This window comes from Hordeum vulgare, chromosome 2H, assembly GCF_904849725.1.
Source record: "Hordeum vulgare subsp. vulgare chromosome 2H, MorexV3_pseudomolecules_assembly, whole genome shotgun sequence".
NCBI lineage: Eukaryota > Viridiplantae > Streptophyta > Magnoliopsida > Poales > Poaceae > Hordeum > Hordeum vulgare.
In genome coordinates this window covers 479341184-479359938 of record NC_058519.1, presented here as the reverse complement: position 1 = coordinate 479359938, position 18755 = coordinate 479341184, and positions in this window count along the sequence as shown.

The window sequence follows — 18755 nt, the reverse complement described above, 5'->3', positions numbered from 1 at the left end:
TTTTCAAATTTGAATTAGATCAGATTTAGTTTAAACCTTGTTTTGCTTATTCCGGGAGTTTAAAAATAGATTTTTAATTAATTCTTTTTGCTACTGATCACTAGTGATCTTATTCATCAGTGGTAAAAATTTCAGAATTGTTTGAGTATTTTAGCTCATTATTTCTGGTGAAACACTTTCTGTTTCACTTCCTTTAGGATTATGACTATATTTCTTTCTTTAGTTGTTTTTAAATTATTTTTCTTTTATATTTCAGAAATATAATGTTTTGTTTCTGTTAGTTAACAGTAGGTTTGCAACAAGTATTGATTTATTTTTATATTTTATCATGGAATCAATTCTAGTTCTCTAATAACTTGCAATTGGTTTCGCCACTGTTTCAAATCCCGTTTGGAAATACTTTCAAATAGTTTTGTGAAACAAATACTTTATTTTATCTTAGTTAAATTTATATCTTAGTTCCCTGTTATTTAAGTATTTTATTTTCTGTTAGACAAAAATTATTTAGTGTTTGACGTAGTAGAAGACTCCCTAGTCTTATTTGAAGTTTCCTTCGGATTCTTATTCGCTCTCTCTTTTGTTTTGATTGCTAGAATGATTGCTAGTATGAGTGCTTACGTGAATGATATGGTTGTTATATAGATTTCATCGGAGAGTGACGAGTAGTCTATCAAGTTATTCCTCGAGAACGAAAATTCTTCTTCGTCAACATCACTAGGCAAGTCATTTGATCATGTATCACCTATGTTTTATGCATCGTAGTTCTACCATCCTATGCCCAATTTGCATGCTGACTAGGTACTTGGAAATTATGGTTACATATTGTAGTATCATGTGGTAGGCACCCAACAACCCCGTTACTTGGTCCGGGACGACAAATTTCATATTGCTATGCTGGAGTAGACGGGATTCTGGTTGAGAGTTTATCACGAGTGATGCGAGAATAATTTAATAACCAAGACCGGTTAAGTCAAGACTTTTCAAGACCTCGTGATGCAATGCAACTCTGGGTGAAGGACGGTTGATCGGCTCCCTGGAGAAACCAGTGGATGACCCGGGATGCTGGAGACGTGCCATGACATCTTGCGGAAAGCTTCACCCAGGCTCAAAGAGACGGACGGATATTTTCAAGACCCAAGGCTTACCTGCACGGCCACAAGTCATTATGGGCTCTGGCTTGGTTGGACAACGCGGCGACTCTGGACAGGCGATGCTAGCAGATGTAGAAGAACGGTAGGATTGGATGGGCACCGACAGGGATTTAGAGGGACCCGTTGAAAGACCATGTTTTGATCATCCGGTCTTCAAACACCCTGAAGTGTGAGGACATACACGGAGGAGATCAAATCTTGTGGGGAACGTGTGCAAAACTCTGTAGAGTACTCAAACCTAATCGATTAGCCGTGTCCACGGTCATGGACAACTTGAGCCAAAGGAACTGAAGTTATCTGGAATTCTCAACACCATTATATATATTTGATGTGGGTAATATTAATAAATTGGGTATGAGAACTGGTTGGCGGAACCATCTCATTAATAACCAACTACGTAGTAATATTTTGCTTTTAGCCCCTCTCTTGTTGTAGGAGAAAATTTGCTTTACGCTAAAACTTACAACACCACCTGCCATATATGCATATAGTATAGATGATATTTTACCCCCTCTCATATGTGACTTGCCGGCATGTTCAATATGCTGACCTACACGGCTGCAACGTCTTATGTTGCAGATATTTTTCTTCGACGAGTAAGAGTACGATTCAGGGTTACGGTCTACACTCAACTTGTCGTTGGTGTTTATTGGGACTCCACTCCCTTGACTGCTTCCGCTGAGATATTTAAGGTATATATCAGTTTTAGCATACTGATCCAGGGATGGCACAGCTACACAGAGGCTTGACTCGTTTTGAGTCGGGTCGCTACATTTTGATTGCCTTCTTCTCCTTTGTATGTCTTCGTGGCATACGATCCTTTTATTTGCAATCTTTGGGTCCCCGATATAGTTGGTTTTCCTCCAACTTATAATCATTGTATATATGTATTTCTCTACACTCATTTGTTGAGAAGTACACACTTTTTGGAGGACAACCTACTATATTGGCTTTCTAAACTTTTTGTCCATTTTGGCAATCGATGCCAATGGGGGAGAAGATAAAGAGTTTACTTTGGTTATGCTTAGAGGGTTTTGCTTTTATTGCATAAGCATTTACATCTGGTACGCATGCATTATTGCTTTGTATGTGTGTGCTTGGTTATGCTTATTTCCTTATATAAAATCTCTTTAAGTGGTTGTCATCAATTACCAAAACGGGGGAGATTGTTAGAGCATATTTCTCCATATGTGGTTCTGGTAATTGATGACAATCCCTATGGACTAATGGTTGCCTTTAAGTTATATTCATAGGATTTTTCCATAGGCACTTCTTGAAGTCCATCTATTGATTTCAAGGAGTTTATATAATGACCAAGGTGGTATTCAAGGTACCATGCAAAGAATGTTCATAAAGACACAAGGTTGATCAAGATTGTTAGACAAAGAGTAAATCAAGATGATCAACACACAAAGCGTACAAGATGTACCGAGAGGGATCAAGTGATCCCATGGTATGATAAGCATTGTCCATTATGTGTTTGTGTACTAACCCATGGTCTTCATGAGAGTTCTATGTGGGTTTAGGTGTGTTTCCATGGGCTTGCGTCAAGAGAAGATCTCATACAACCCATGAAGGATGACGTCACGTGGTGATCGTCATCAAGATTGCGGTGAGAAAGTTCAAGTGGATCGTCACGAAGATATCATGCTTGAAGCTTGCCGTCCATTGTGGTGGCAATGGACTTGTGAAGATATGTTGAAGAGTGGCCCGCCCATAGTGAGTATGGGGGAGCAATCAACTAGTCTTCATCAAGCCAATGCAATCAAGAAAGGTGGTCCATCTTGAGGAAGCCAAGATCATCGTCATCTAGCTCAAGAGGACGAGGTGCAAGGCATTGTTTTGCCCTTGATAGTTTTCTATTTTAGGATAGTTTTTCGTACTGTCAAGGGGGGTGATACGTCTCAAACGTATCGACTTTTCCAAACACTTTTCCTATTGTTTTAACCTCATTCTTGCATGATTTGAACGAAACTAACCCGGATTGACGTTGTTTTTAGCAGAACTGCCTGTATGGTTTTCTTATGTGCAGGAAAATGGATTTTTAGGTGTCGCGAAAATTCAAATGAAAATAGAGAAAATCCACGCACCAGGAGGAACCCTTGACCAGAAGATGGTCCAGAGGGGGGTCACCAGGCCTCCAAGCGCCCTGGTGGCGCGGCTTGCCCCCTGGCCGCGCCAGGAGGCCACCTAGGTGGGGCCGACCCCCTCTGATGTCGTGCCTTGGCTCCTATTTTTACCTGAGACGAAGAAACCCGGGAGGAGGAGTCGTTTTGCCAATTCTCGTCGCGGAGCCGCCGCCACCCCTTGTTCTTCTCCGGGAGAGCTAATCTGGAGGCTGCCTTGGCCACCGGTGAGGGGAAATCGTCGCCATCGTCGTCACCATCGCACTCCATCACCCTTCCATGACTTCTTCTTTCATGTGTGAGTAACTCCCTGCTGTAGGCGAAGGGGGTGGTAGGGATTGGATGAGTTAGATCATGTAATAGTTCGTCAGATTGTTGGGGGCATGTTGCCTATCATCTACTATGGTGTTTATCATCTTTGCTACTACTTGTTGCTCTTCATGCTTGTCACTTTGGGCCCGAGTGCCATGATTTCAGATCTGAACCCCTTATGTTTTCATGAATATATTTGTGTTCTTGATCCCAACTATGAGTTGTATGCACCTATTATAGTCCGGAACCGGCGATCCCAATGGTGACAGCTTGGAACACCAAAGGGGATGGACTATAATTTGAGGATTCCATGTATCCATTGATTGTTAATACTTTGTTCCGGTGCTCTTTGACAGGAGCACCTTAATGTCCATAAGTTCCTTTTGGCCCCGTTGGTAGCGGGATGGTAGGACAAAAGATGTTGTGCAAGTTCTTATTGCAAGCACGCACGACTACCTTGGGATACATGCCTAACATTTGATATTTGCCTAGATGATCATTACTTTTCTTTGTGCCTTGCCCCAAGTTAAATACATGATATCTCTCATCCATGCAGCGCCCAACCATCCATCTCCCTAGCCTATAGTGTTTTAATCCTGCTGGTTACAAGTTGCTTTGCTTTTGCTGTTTTACTTTCGTTGCTTTGCCACCATCACTTCCATATCACCGTTGCTACTAATATTTCGTTGCCAAACAAGTATCTTTCAGGTGCGGTTGAATTGATAACTCAACTGTTAAAGCTTATAAATATTCTTTGGCTCCCCTTGTGTCGAATCAATAAATTGGGTTATCTTACCTGCGAAGACTGTTGCGATCCCCTACACTTGTGGGTTATCAAGACTATTTTCTCGCGCCGTTGCCGGGGAGCATAGCTTTATTTACAAGTATACTTGGAGTTATTTTTCTTGCTGCTATTTATCCGCTATGGGTAAGAAAGGAGACCCCAAGGTTCCGATTTTACCATCCACTACAAGAAAAGGTATTGTTCTTAGCACTAGTGCTACACTTGATTCACCTTCCGTTATGAGTAAGTTTGCTTCGCCACCACCACATGCTGCTTCTACTGAGTCCGTCACTATATCTGATACTTTTGATGATGCTTCTACTACTCTTGATGAGACTGGTTTAATTACTTGGTTATTTTATTGAGTCTCAGATTGCTAAGGCTGCAAAGCAGTCTCGAATTGAAATTCCTGTTACACGCTACCCCATTGGTAGACCCTTTGGTTACCGAGACTTTAGTGGTCTCAAGGAAAGAATTCTTGATGATGATTATATTGAGCTTGATGATGATTTATGCAGGGAGCTTACAGAGTGTGCTGACTTTGACCCTGGTGTTGTTAAGAAGCTGCTTGAAAAACATTATATGAAGAACAAATTTACTCCTGATCCTGAATTTGCTTCGTCTCCTATTTGCATTGAAGATGCTGATTTTGATTTCTCTGTCGATCTTTAACTTATATCCACAGTTGAAGTTGGCCCCTTTTATTGCAGAGAAAATGACGATGTTATTGCACACCTTACCAAACTCACTGAGTTGGGTGGCTTATTTGCTACAGAGGACAAGAAGAGAAATTATTATGCCACTAAGCTGCTTCCTTTCTCTTTGAAGGGAGATGCTAAAGCATGGTATGATGCACTACCATGTGGTTCCATTAAGAGTCCTCAAGATTTAGCTCAATATTTTGTTGCTAAATATTTTCCTGCTCATAAGCAACATGCTGCTTTACAAAGAATATATAACTTAAAACAGTTGCAAGATGAGCACCACCCTAAAGCTTGGGCGAGGTATTGCACTTTACTCAAGGCTAGACCGAGACATGGAATCCCTAAGAATGAATTGCTTGATATATTTTATGCTGGTCTAACCGATGAATCTAGAACCCATCTGGATAGTTGTGCTGGTTGTGTTTTCACGAAAACAACACCGGATAATGCTGAAGAACTAATGGTCAAGATAGCCAAAAATCATGATGATTGGTCTGCTCCTGAACCACCTCCACCACCAAAGAAGAGGGGTATGCTTTTCTTGAGCCCCGAAGATATGCAAGAAGCCAAGAAGTCTATTAAAGAGAGGGGTATTAAAGCTGAAGATGTGAAGAATCTACCTCCTATTGACAAGTTATGCAAGCCTACCACTCACCTACCTATGGTAGAGGTACACTCTCTTTTAGAATTCAATGCAAGTGACATCCCTCATGGTAAGCCTCCTGATCAATGTTTAGATGAGCTTGATAATTTCATTGTCAAGCAAAGTCACTTTAATGAGAGGATTCAAAGCTAGTTGCATGATAATTCCCTTGCTATCAAAAGTTTGCTTGATGTTTTAAGTAGAACTGTTAATGATGTTAAAGGTCTTGTTAAGCATTTTCATATGGTTCAAACTCAGCTTGAACAAATTTCTAATGTGCAAAAAGAATTGCTTGCTAACAATACCAAACAAGTTGATACACATGCATATGGTATAAAGACCCGAGGTGGTACACACACCCAGGACCCCCTCTATTCGGAGGGGCATCCAAAGAGGATCAAGCAAGATTCTCAATTGCAAGAAGAAGATGTTGCAAGCTCCCCAAATAAGAAGAATCTTATAACTCCAATGATCCCATAATTGATGAAGAACCTATTTTTGATCCTAATAGTATATCTTCTTCCGATGATGAGACTAAAGTGTTGGGGAACGTCGCATGGGAAACAAAAATTTTCCTACGCGCACGAAGACCTATCATGGTGATGTCCATCTACGAGAGGGATGAGTGATCTACGTACCCTTGTAGATCGTACAGCAGAAGCGTTAGTGAACGCGGTTGATGTAGTGGAACGTCCTCACGTCCCTCGATCTGCCCCGCGAACAATCCCGCGATCAGTCCCACGATCTAGTACCGAACGGACGGCACCTCCGCGTTCAGCACACGTACAGCTCGACGATGATCTCGGCCTTCTTGATCCAGCAAGAGAGACGGAGAGGTAGAAGAGTTATCCGGCAGTGTGATGGCGCTCCGGAGGTTGGTGATGAACTTGTCTCAGGAGGGCTCCGCCCAAGCTCCGCAGAAACGCGATCTAGAGGAAAAACCGTGGAGGTATGTGGTCGGGCTGCCGTGGAAAAGTCGTCTCAAATCAGCCCTAAAACCTCCGTATATATAGGTGGGAGGGAGGGGACCTTGCCTTGGGGCTCAAGGAGCCCCAAGGGGGTCGGCCGAGCCAAGGGGGGAAGGCTCCCCCCCCCCCAAACCGAGTTGGACTTGGTTTGGTGGGTGGGAGTCCTTCCTTCCCTTCCCACCTCCTCTTTTTTTCTTTTCTCTTTGATTTTCTTTCCTAGGCGCATAGGGCCCTTTTGGGTTGTCCCACCAGCCCACTAAGGGCTGGTGCGCCACCCTCAAGGCCTATGGGCTTCCCCGGGGTGGGTTGCCCCCCCCCCCCGGTGAACTCCCGGAACCCATTCGTCATTCCCGGTACATTCCCGGTAACTCCGAAAACCTTCCGGTAATCAAATGAGGTCATCCTATATATCAATCTTCGTTTCCGGACCATTCCGGAAACCCTCGTGACGTCCGTGATCTCATCCGGGACTCCGAACAACATTCGGTAACCAACCATATAACTCAAATACGCATAAAACAACGTCGAACCTTAAGTGTGCAGACCCTGCGGGTTCGAGAACTATGTAGACATGACCCGAGAGGCTCCTCGGTCAATATCCAATAGCGGGACCTGGATGCCCATATTGGATCCTACATATTCTACGAAGATCTTATCGTTTGAACCTCAGTGCCAAGGATTCATATAATCCCGTATGTCATTCCCTTTGTCCTTCGGTATGTTACTTGCCCGAGATTCGATCGTTAGTATCCGCATACCTATTTCAATCTCGTTTACCGGCAAGTCTCTTTACTCGTTCCGTAATACAAGATCCCGTAACTTACACTAAGCTACATTGCTTGCAAGGCTTGTGTGTGATGTTGTATTACCGAGTGGGCCCCGAGATACCTCTCCGTCACACGGAGTGACAAATCCCAGTCTTGATCCATACTAACTCAACCAATACCTTCGGAGATACCTGTAGAGCATCTTTATAGTCACCCAGTTACGTTGCGACGTTTGATACACACAAAGCATTCCTCCGGTGTCAGTGAGTTATATGATCTCATGGTCATAGGAATAAATACTTGACACACAGAAAACAGTAGCAACAAAATGACACGATCAACATGCTACGTCTATTAGTTTGGGTCTAGTCCATCACGTGATTCTCCTAATGACGTGATCCAGTTATCAAGCAACAACACCTTGTTAATAATCAGAAGACACTGACTATCTTTGATCAACTGGCTAGCCAACTAGAGGCATGCTAGGGACGGTGTTTTGTCTATGTATCCACACATGTAAATGAGTCTTCATTCAATACAATTATAGCATGGATAATAAACGATTATCATGAACAAAGAAATATAATAATAACTAATTTTTTATTTCCTCTAGGGCATATTTCCAACAGTCTCCCACTTGCACTAGAGTCAATAATCTAGTTCACATCACCATGTGATTCCAACGAATCCAACACCCATATAGTTATGGGGTCTGATCACGTCTTGCTCGTGAGAGAGGTTTTAGTCAACGGTTCTGAAACTTTCAGATCCGTGCGTTCTTTACAAATCTTTATGTCATCTTATAGATGCTGCTACTACGTGCTATTCGGAAATGCTCCAAATATCTACTCTACTATACGAATCCGTTTCACTACTCATAGTTATTCGGATTAGTGTCAAAGCTTGCATCGACGTAACCCTTTACGACGAACTCTTCAACCACCTCCATAATCGAGAAAAATTCCTTAGTCCATTAGTTACTAAGGATAAATTTTGACCGCTGCTGGTGATTCAATCATGGATCACTCTCTGTACCTCTCAACAGACTTTGAGTCAAGGCACACATCAGGTGCGGTACACAGCATGGCATACTTCAGATTCTACGGCTAAGGCATAGAAGACGACCTTCGTCTATTCTCTTTATTCTGCCGGGGTCGGGTTTTTAGTCTTACTCAAATTCACACCTCACAACGCAACCAAGAACTCCTTCTTTGCTGATCTATTTTGAACTCTCTCAAAAACTTGTCAAGGCATGCATCTTGTTGAAACTTCTATTAAGCGCTTTCGATCTATCTCCATAGATCTTTGATGCTCAATGTTCAAGTAGCGTAATCCAGGTACTCCTTTGAAAACTTCTTTCAAACAACCTTGTATGCTTTACAGAAATTCTACATTACTTCCGATCCACAATATGTCAACCACATATTCCTATCAGAAATTCTATAGTGCTCCCACTCACTTCTTTGGAAATACAAGTTTCTCATAAACCTTGTACACACCCAAAATCTTTGATCATCTCATCAAAGTGTATATTCCAACTCCGAGATGCTTGCACCAGTCCATTGAAGGATCACTGGAGCTTGCATACTTGCTAGTATCTTTAGGATCGACAAAACCTTCTGGTTGTATCACATACAATGTTTGCTCAAGGAAACCGTCGAGGAAACAATGTTTTGACATCCGACGTGCAATATTTCATAAATAATGCATCAACAACTATCATAACTCTAACAGACCTTTAGCATCGCTACGAGTGAGAAAGTCTCATCATAGTCAACTGTTTGATCTTGTCGAAAACATCTTTGCGACAAGTCGAGCTTTTCTTAATAGTGACTTATCACCATCATCGCCTGTCTTCTTTTAAAGATCCATTTTACTCAATAGTCCTATGACCATCAAGTAGTTCTACCAAAGTCTACACTTTGTTTTCATACATGGATCCTCTCTCGGATTTCATGGCTTCCAGCCATTTGTCGGAATCCGGGCCCACCATCGCTTTCTCCATAACTCGTAGGTTCACTGTTGCTCAACAACATGACCTCCAAGACAGGGTTACCGTACCACTCTTGCAGTAGTACGCGACCTTGTCGACCTACGAGGTTTGTAGTAACTTGATCCGATGCTCGATGATCACCATCATCAGTTTCCACTTCAATTGGTGTAGGCGCCACAGGAACAACTTCCTGCGCCCTGCTACACACTGGTCGAAGTGATGGTTCAATAACCTCATCAAGTTCTACCACCCTCCCACTCAATTCTTTCGAGAGAAACCTTTCCTCGAGAAAGGATCCGTTTCTAGAAACAAACACTTTGCTTTTGGATCTTGAGATAGGAGATGTACCCAACTGTTTTGGATATCCTATGAAGATGCATTTATCCGCTTTGGGTTCGAGCTTATCAGACTGAAACCTTTTCACATAAGTGTCGAAGCCCCAAACTTTCAAGAAACGATAGTTTAGATTTCTCTAAACCCCAGTCTATACTGTGTCATCTCAACGGAAATACGTGGTGCCCTATTTAAAGTGAATGCGGTTGTCTCTAATGCATAACCCATAAACGATAGTGGTAATTCGATAAGAGACATCTTAGTGTGCACCATACCAAATAGTGCGTGGCTATGATGTTCAGACACATCATCACACTATGATGTTCCAGGTGGCATGAACTGCGAAACAATTTCCACATTGTCTTAACTGCATACCAAAACTCGTAACTCAGATATTCATTTCCATGATCATATCGTAGACAGTTTATCCTCTTGTTGCGACGAACTTCACTCCGAAACAGAATTGAACTTTTCAATATTTCAGACTTGTGATTCATTAAGTAAATACTCTAGTATCTACTCAAATCATCATTGAAGTAAGAACATAATGATATCCACTGCGTGCCTCAGCACCCATTGGACTGCATACATCAAAATGTATTACTTCCAACAAGTTACTATCTTGTTTCATCTCAATGAAAACAAGGTCTTGCTCATGTGGTATGATTTGCATGTCACTAGTGATTCGAAATCAGGTGAGTACAAAGATCCATCAGCATGGAGCCTCTTCATGCAATTTATACTAACATGACTCAAGCGGCAGTGCCACAAGTAAGTGGTACTATCATCATTAACTCGTATCTTTTGGCACAAATATCATGAACATGTGTAACACTACGATCGAGATTCAATAAACCATTGAAGGTGATTATTCAAGCAAATAGAGTAACCATTATTCTCTTTGAATGAATAATCGTATTGTAATAAACACGATCCAATCATGTTCATGCTTAACGCAAGCACCAAATAACGATTATTTAGGTTTAACACCAATCCCGATGGTAGAGGGAGCGTGCGACGTTTGATCATATCAACCTTGGAAACACTTCCAACACGTATCGTCACCTCGCCTTTAACTAGTCTCCGTTTATGTCGTAGCTTTCATTTCATGTCACTAATCACTTAGCAACCGAACCGGTATATAATACCCTCGTGCTACTAGGAGTAGTAGCAAAGTACACATCAACATCATGTATATCAAATATACTTTTCTCGACTTTTTCCAGCCCACTTATCTACCAAGTATCTAGAGTTGCTCCGCCTCAGTGACTGTTCCCCTCATTACAGAAGCACTTAGTCTCGGGTTTGGGTTTAATCTTGGGTCTCTTCATTAGCGCAGCAACTGTTTTGCCGTTTCATGAAGTATCCCTTCTAGCCCTCGCCTTTCTTGAAATTTAGTGGTTTTACTAACCATCAACTATTGATGCTCCTTTTTGATTTCTACTTTCGCAGTGTCAAACATCGCGAATCGCTCAAGGATCATTGTATCTATCCTTGATATGTTATAGTCCATCACGAAGCTCTCATAGCTTGGTGGCAGTGACTTTGGAGAACCATCACTATCTCATCTGGAAGATTAACTCCCACTTGATTCAAGTGATTGTCGTACTCAGACAATCTGAGCACACGCTCAATGATTGAGCTTTTCTCCTTTACTTCGTGGACAAAGAATCTTGTTGGAGGTCTCGTACCTCTTAACAAGGGCACAAGCATGAAATCACAATTTCATCTCTTTAGAACATCACTTATGTTCCGTGACGTTTTACAACGTTTTCGGCGCCTTGCTTCTAAGCCATTAAGTATTTTGCACTGAACTATCGTGTAGTCATCAGAAACGTGTATGTCGGATGTTCATAGCATCCACAGACGACGCTCGAGGTGCAGCACACCGAGTGGTGCATTAAGGACATAAGCCTTCTGCGTAGCAACGAGGACAATCCTCGGTTTTACAGACTCAGTCTGCAAAGTTTGCTACTATCAACTTTCAACTAAATTTTCTCTAGGAACATATAAAAACAGTAGAGCTATAGCGCAAGCTACATCGTAATTCGCAAAGACCATTAGACTATGTTCATGATAATTAGTTCAATTAATCATATTACTTAAGAACTCCCACTCAAAAAGTACATCTCTCTAGTCATTTGAGTGGTTCATGATCCACTTACACTAGCTCAAGTCCGATCATCACGTGAGTTGAGTATATTTTCAGTGGTAAGCATCCCTATGCTAATCATATCATCTATATGATTCATGATCGACCTTTCGGTCTCATGTGTTCCGAGGCCATGTCTGCACATGCTAGGCTCGTCAAGCTTAACCCGAGTGTTCCGCGTGCGCAACTGTTTTGCACCCGTTGTATGTGAACGTTGAGTCTATCACACCCGATCATCACGTGGTGTCTCGAAACGACGAACTGTAGCAACGGTGCACAGTCGGGGAGAACACAATTTCGTCTTGAAATTTTAGTGAGAGATCACCTCATAATGCTACCGTCGTTCTAAGAAAAATAAGGTGCATAAAAGGATTAACATCACATGCAATTCATAAGTGACATGATATGGCCATCATCATGCGCTTCTTGATCTCCATCACCAAAGCACCGACACGATCTTCTTGTCACCGGCGTCACACCATGATCTCCATCATCATGATCTCCATCAACGTGTCGCCATCGGGGTTGTCGTGCTACTCATGCTATTACTACTAAAGCTACATCCTAGCAAAATAGTAAACGCATCTGCAAGCACAAACGTTAGTATAAATACAACCCTATGGCTCCTGCCGGTTGCCGTACCATCGACGTGCAAGTCGATATTAACTATTACAACATGATCAACTCATACATCCAATACATCACATCACATTATTGGCCATATCACATCACAAGCATACCCTGCAAAAACAAGTTAGACGTCCTCTAATTTTGTTGTTGCATGTTTTACGTGGTGACCATGGGTATCTAGTAGGATCGCATCTTACTTACGCAAACACCACAACGGAGATATATGAGTTGCTATTTAACCTCATCCAAGGACCTCCTCGGTCAAATCCGATTCAACTAAAGTTGGAGAAACTGACACTTGCCAGTCATCTTTGAGCAACGGGGTTACTCGTAGCGATGAAACCAGTCTCTCGTAAGCGTACGAGTAATGTCGGTCCAAGCCGCTTCAATCCAACAATACCGCGGAATCAAGAAAAGACTAAGGAGGGCAGCAAAACGCACATCACCGCCCACAAAAACTTTTGTGTTCTACTCGAGAAGATATCTACGCATGAACCTAGCTCATGATGCCACTGTTGGGTAACGTCGCATGGGAAACAAAAAATTTCCTACGCGCACGAAGACCTATCATGGTGATGTCCATCTACGAGAGGGTATGAGTGATCTACGTACCCTTGTAGATCGTACAGCAGAAGCGTTAGTGAACGCGGTTGATGTAGTGGAACGTCCTCACGTCCCTCGATCTGCCCCGCGAACAATCCCGCGATCAGTCCCACGATCTAGTACCGAACGGACGGCACCTCCGCGTTCAGCACACGTACAGCTCGACGATGATCTCGGCCTTATTGATCCAGCAAGAGAGACGGAGAAGTAGAAGAGTTTTCCGGCAGCGTGACGGCGCTCCGGAGGTTGGTGATGACCTTGTCTCAGCAGGGCTCCGCCCGAGCTCCGCAGAAACGCGATCTAGAGGAAAAACCGTGGAGGTATGTGGTCGGGCTGCCGTGGAAAAGTCGTCTCAAATCAGCCCTAAAACCTCCGTATATATAGGTGGGAGGGAGGGGACCTTGCCTTGGGACTCAAGCCCCAAGGGAGTCGGCCGAGCCAAGGGGGGAAGGCTCCCCCCCCCAAACCGAGTTGGACTTGGTTTGGTGGGTGGGAGTCCTTCCTTCCCTTCCCACCTCCTCTTTTTTTTTCTCTTTGATTTTCTTTCCTAGGCGCATAGGGCCCTTTTGGGCTGTCCCACCAGCCCACTAAGGGCTGGTGCGCCACCCTCAAGGCCTATGGTCTTCCCCGGGGTGGGTTGCCCCCCCCCCCCGGTGAACTCCCGGAACCCATTCGTCATTCCCGGTACATTCCCGGTAACTCCGAAAACCTTCCGGTAATCAAATGAGGTCATCCTATATATCAATCTTCGTTTCCGGACCATTCCGGAAACCCTCGTGACGTCCGTGATCTCATCCAGGACTCCGAACAACATTCGGTAACCAACCATATAACTCAAATACGCATAAAACAACGTCGAACCTTAAGTGTGCAGACCCTGCGGGTTCGAGAACTATGTAGACATGACCCGAGAGACTCCTCGGTCAATATCCAATAGCGGGACCTGGATGCCCATATTGGATCCTACATATTCTACGAAGATCTTATCGTTTGAACCTCAGTGCCAAGGATTCATATAATCCCGTATGTCATTCCCTTTGTCCTTCGGTATGTTACTTGCCCGAGATTCGATCGTTAGTATCCGCATACCTATTTCAATCTCGTTTACCAGCAAGTCTCTTTACTCGTTCCGTAATACAAGATCCCGTAACTTACACTAAGCTACATTGCTTGCAAGGCTTGTGTGTGATGTTGTATTACCGAGTGGGCCCCGAGATACCTCTCCGTCACACGGAGTGACAAATCCCAGTCTTGATCCATACTAACTCAACCAACACCTTCGGAGATACCTGTAGAGCATCTTTATAGTCACCCAGTTACGTTGCGACGTTTGATACACACAAAGCATTCCTCCGGTGTCAGTGAGTTATATGATCTCATGGTCATAGGAATAAATACTTGACACACAGAAAACAGTAGCAACAAAATGACACGATCAACATGCTACGTCTATTAGTTTGGGTCTAGTCCATCACGTGATTCTCCTAATGACGTGATCCAGTTATCAAGCAACAACACCTTGTTCATAATCAGAAGACACTGACTATCTTTGATCAACTGGCTAGCCAACTAGAGGCTTGCTAGGGACGGTGTTTTGTCTATGTATCCACACATGTAAATGAGTCTTCATTCAATACAATTATAGCATGGATAATAAACGATTATCATGAACAAAGAAATATAATAATAACTAATTTTTTATTGCCTCTAGGGCATATTTCCAACATAAAGATGGTGCTAAACCTGATAAATATAATGAGAAGAATGATCCTCCTGAAGTACAAGAAGAAGAAGCACCCGACAACCGCAAGAGATATACTAGAGAAGACTTTGTTGCAAGAAGACATGGGAAGGAAAGAGAACCATGGGTACAGAGATCAATGCCCTTCCCGGGTAAGTCTTTCAAAACCAAAGAAGAAGAGCATTACAATAAATTTTGTGAATGGATGAAACCTCTTTTTCTTCAAATTCCTTTGACTGAAGCTATTAAGTTGCCTTCGTACTCGTGGTATATGAAAGATATTGTTACTAATAAAATAAAAGTTCCTAATGAGGCAATATCTACTATGCCTGCTAATTACTCTTTCAGTGGTAAGATTCCTGAGAAGCTTGGTGATCCACGTATACCCACCATTCCTTGCTCCATAAAAAATAATTATGTCAGAACTGCTTTATGTGATCTTGGTGCAGGAGTGAGTGTTATGCCTTTCTCTCTTTACAAAAGGCTTTGTCTAGATAAACTAATCCCTACAGATATTTCTCTTCAAATGGCTAATAAGTCAACAACCGTTCCTATTGGTATTTGTGAGGATGTTCCTGTTGAAGTTGCTAATTGCTTGATCCCTACTGATTTTGTTGTGCTTGACATGCCCGAGGATGGGAGCATGTATATTATTCTTGGTAGACCTTTTCTTAACACCGCAGGTGCTATTATCGATTGCAATAAAGGAAAGGTGACTTTCAATGTTAATAAGAAGGAGCACACAGTATATTTTCCGAAGAAGATTGATAAAAGGCATGGCCTTAATTCTATTCATAATATTGATACCGTGAAGGTTGGGGAGTGGGATTGTCCTCTACATGTGCACCACAAATACAAAACCATTATGGTGGGGACAATATCCATTAAAATAAAGGTACCATGATCGCTTTATAAGAAGTGAAACTTTTTGCTCGATATATCACCTCTTTGGTAGTAAGACTTGATCAACCTTGCTAACAAGCATGTTTGATATGAGTAAAAATTGTCATGTTTTCATTTCCTTTATCTTTCATCCTCCTTGTTGTACCAAAGTTTTATGTTTTAGAAGCTTCATATGTTTAACCATTGCTTCGAGCTTTCGGAAGTTTTGCAGCTTTCGGTACTTTGATTTTTTTTCTAAAAGTGAAGTTGTCAGAAAAATTCCAGAAAAATTATTATATAAATTTCCATCAAAAAAGAGACACATGGGCACCTGGGCTGGCCACGGGGGCCACCGATAGTCCAGGCAGCCAGGTGGCGCGGCCCGGCCCCTGGTCGCGCCGACAGGGCGCTTGGGCCCACCTGGTCCCCTTTCGAGGTATTTAATCTTCCCTTCTCTCTCTCACTCCAAAAATCCCGATTTTTCTTCTCAAGCTTGAGTTCTTGTTGTTCTTGGTGGAAAATTTTGATCTCTCTCTACAGCCCATCATTTGCATTGAGATTCTGAGCATTTGCTCCTTGGTATGTGACTCCTCCACCCCTCCAATTAGGATTTTGATTGGTAGTCTTATTTGTGAGTATTTAGGAGTTCTTGGTGTTGTTCATATTGTTGGAAATATGCCCTAGAGGCAATAATAAAATGGTTATTATCATATTTCCTTGTTCATGATAATCGTCTGTTGTTCATGCTATAATTGTATTAACACGAAACAGTAAAACAAGTGTGAATTAATAGATCACAATGTGTCCCTAGCAAGCCTCTAGTTGGCTAGCTCGTTGATCAATAGATGATCATGGTTTCATGATCATGGACATTGGATGTCATTGATAACGGGATCACATCATTAGGAGAATGATGTGATGGACAAGACCCAATCCTAAGCATAGCACTAGATCGTGTTGTTCGTATGCTAAAGCTTTTCTAATGTAAAGTATCTTTTCCTTCGACCGTGAGATTGTGCAACTCCCGGATACCAAAGGAGTGTTTTGGGTGTATCAAGCATCACAACGTAACTGGGTGACTATAGAGGTGCACTACGGGTATCTCCGAAAGTATCTGTTTGGTTGGTACAAATCAAGATCGGGATTTATCACTTCGTGTGACGGAGAGGTATCTCTGGGCCCACTTGGTAGAACATCATCATAATGAGCTCAGTGTGACTAAGGAGTTAGTCACGAGATGATTGCTACGGAACGAGTAAAGAGACTTGCCGGCAACGAGATTGAACAAGGTATGGGGATACCGACGATCGAATCTCGGGCAAGTTCTATACCGGTAGACAAAGGGAATTGTATACGGGATTGATTGAATCCTTGACATCGTGGTTCATTGATGACCCACAAGTATAGGGGATCTATCGTAGTCCTTTCGATAAGTAAGAGTGTCGAACCCAACGAGGAGCAGAAGGATCTGGCAAGTGGTTTTCAGCAAGGTAATCTCTGCAAGCACTGAAATTATCGGTAACAAGTAGTTGTGTGGTGAGATGATTCGTAGCAGGTAGCAAGTAACAAAAGTAACAACGATGCAGCAAAGTGGCTCAATCCCTTCTGTAGTAAGGGACAAGCCTGGACAAACTCTTATAGGAGGTAAAATGCTCCCGAGGACACATGGGAATTTCTGTCAAGCTAGTTTTCATCATGTTCATATGATTCACGTTCGCTACATTGATAGTTTGATATGTGGGTGGACCGGTGCTTGGGTACTGCCCTTACTTGGACAAGAATCCCAGTTATGATTAACCCCTCTCGCAAGCATCCGCAACTATGAAAGAAGAATTAATACAAAGTCTAACCATAGCATTAAACTAGTGGATCCAAATCAGCCCCTTACGAAGCAACGCATAAACTAGGGTTTAAGCTTCTGTCACTCTAGCAACCCATCATCTACTTACTACTTCCCAGTGCCTTCCTCTAGGCCCAAATAATGGTGAAGTGTTATGTAGTCGACGTTCACATAACATCACTAGAGGAAAAACAACATACAACACATCAAATTATCGAACGAATACCAAATTCACATGACTACGTATAGCATGACTTATCCATGTCCTCAGGAACAAAAGTCACTACTCACAAAGCATAATCATATTCATGACTAGAGAGGTAATGAGTAGCATCAAAGATCTGAACATATAATCTTCCACCAAGTAGTCCAACTAGCATCAACTACAAAGAGTAATTAACACTACTAGCAACCTTACAAGTACCAATTGGAGTTGCGAGACGGAGATTGGTTACAAGAGATACTAGGGTTTGGAGATGAGATGGTGTTGATGAAGATGTTGATGGTGATGAGTCCCCTCCGATGAGAGGAGTGTTGGTGATGACGATGGCGACGATTTCCCCCTCCGGGAGGGAAGTTTCCCCGGCAGGATCATCCTATTGGAGCTCTAGATTGGTTCTGCTCAAGTTCCGCCTCGTGGCGGCGGCGAATCCTCCCGAAAGCCTTGATTTTTTCTGGAACGAAACCCTTCTTGTAGCAAAAGAGGGGGGCAGAGGGCTAGCTGGGAGCCCACAAGCCCCCTAGGCGCGTCCATGGGGGAGGCCGCGCCTAGCAGGCTTGTGGCCTCCTACTGGCGCCCCTCTGGTACTTCTTGGGCCCAGTATTTTTTATAAATTCCAAAATAAATCCTCTTTCATTAACACGGCTTTTGGAGTTGCGCAAAATAGGTATCTCAAACTTGCTCCTTTTTCAGGCCAGAATTCCGGCTGTCGGCATTCTCCCTCTTCATGTAAACCTTGCAAAATAAGAGAGAAAAGGCATAAGTATGGTACCGTGAAGTGTAATAACAGCCCATAAAGCGATAAATATCAACATGAAAGCATGATGCAAAATGGACATATCATTCATCCGATGAGATCATCGTGGAACATGCGGGAGCCACCATGGGTATCCAGACCCCGCTGAT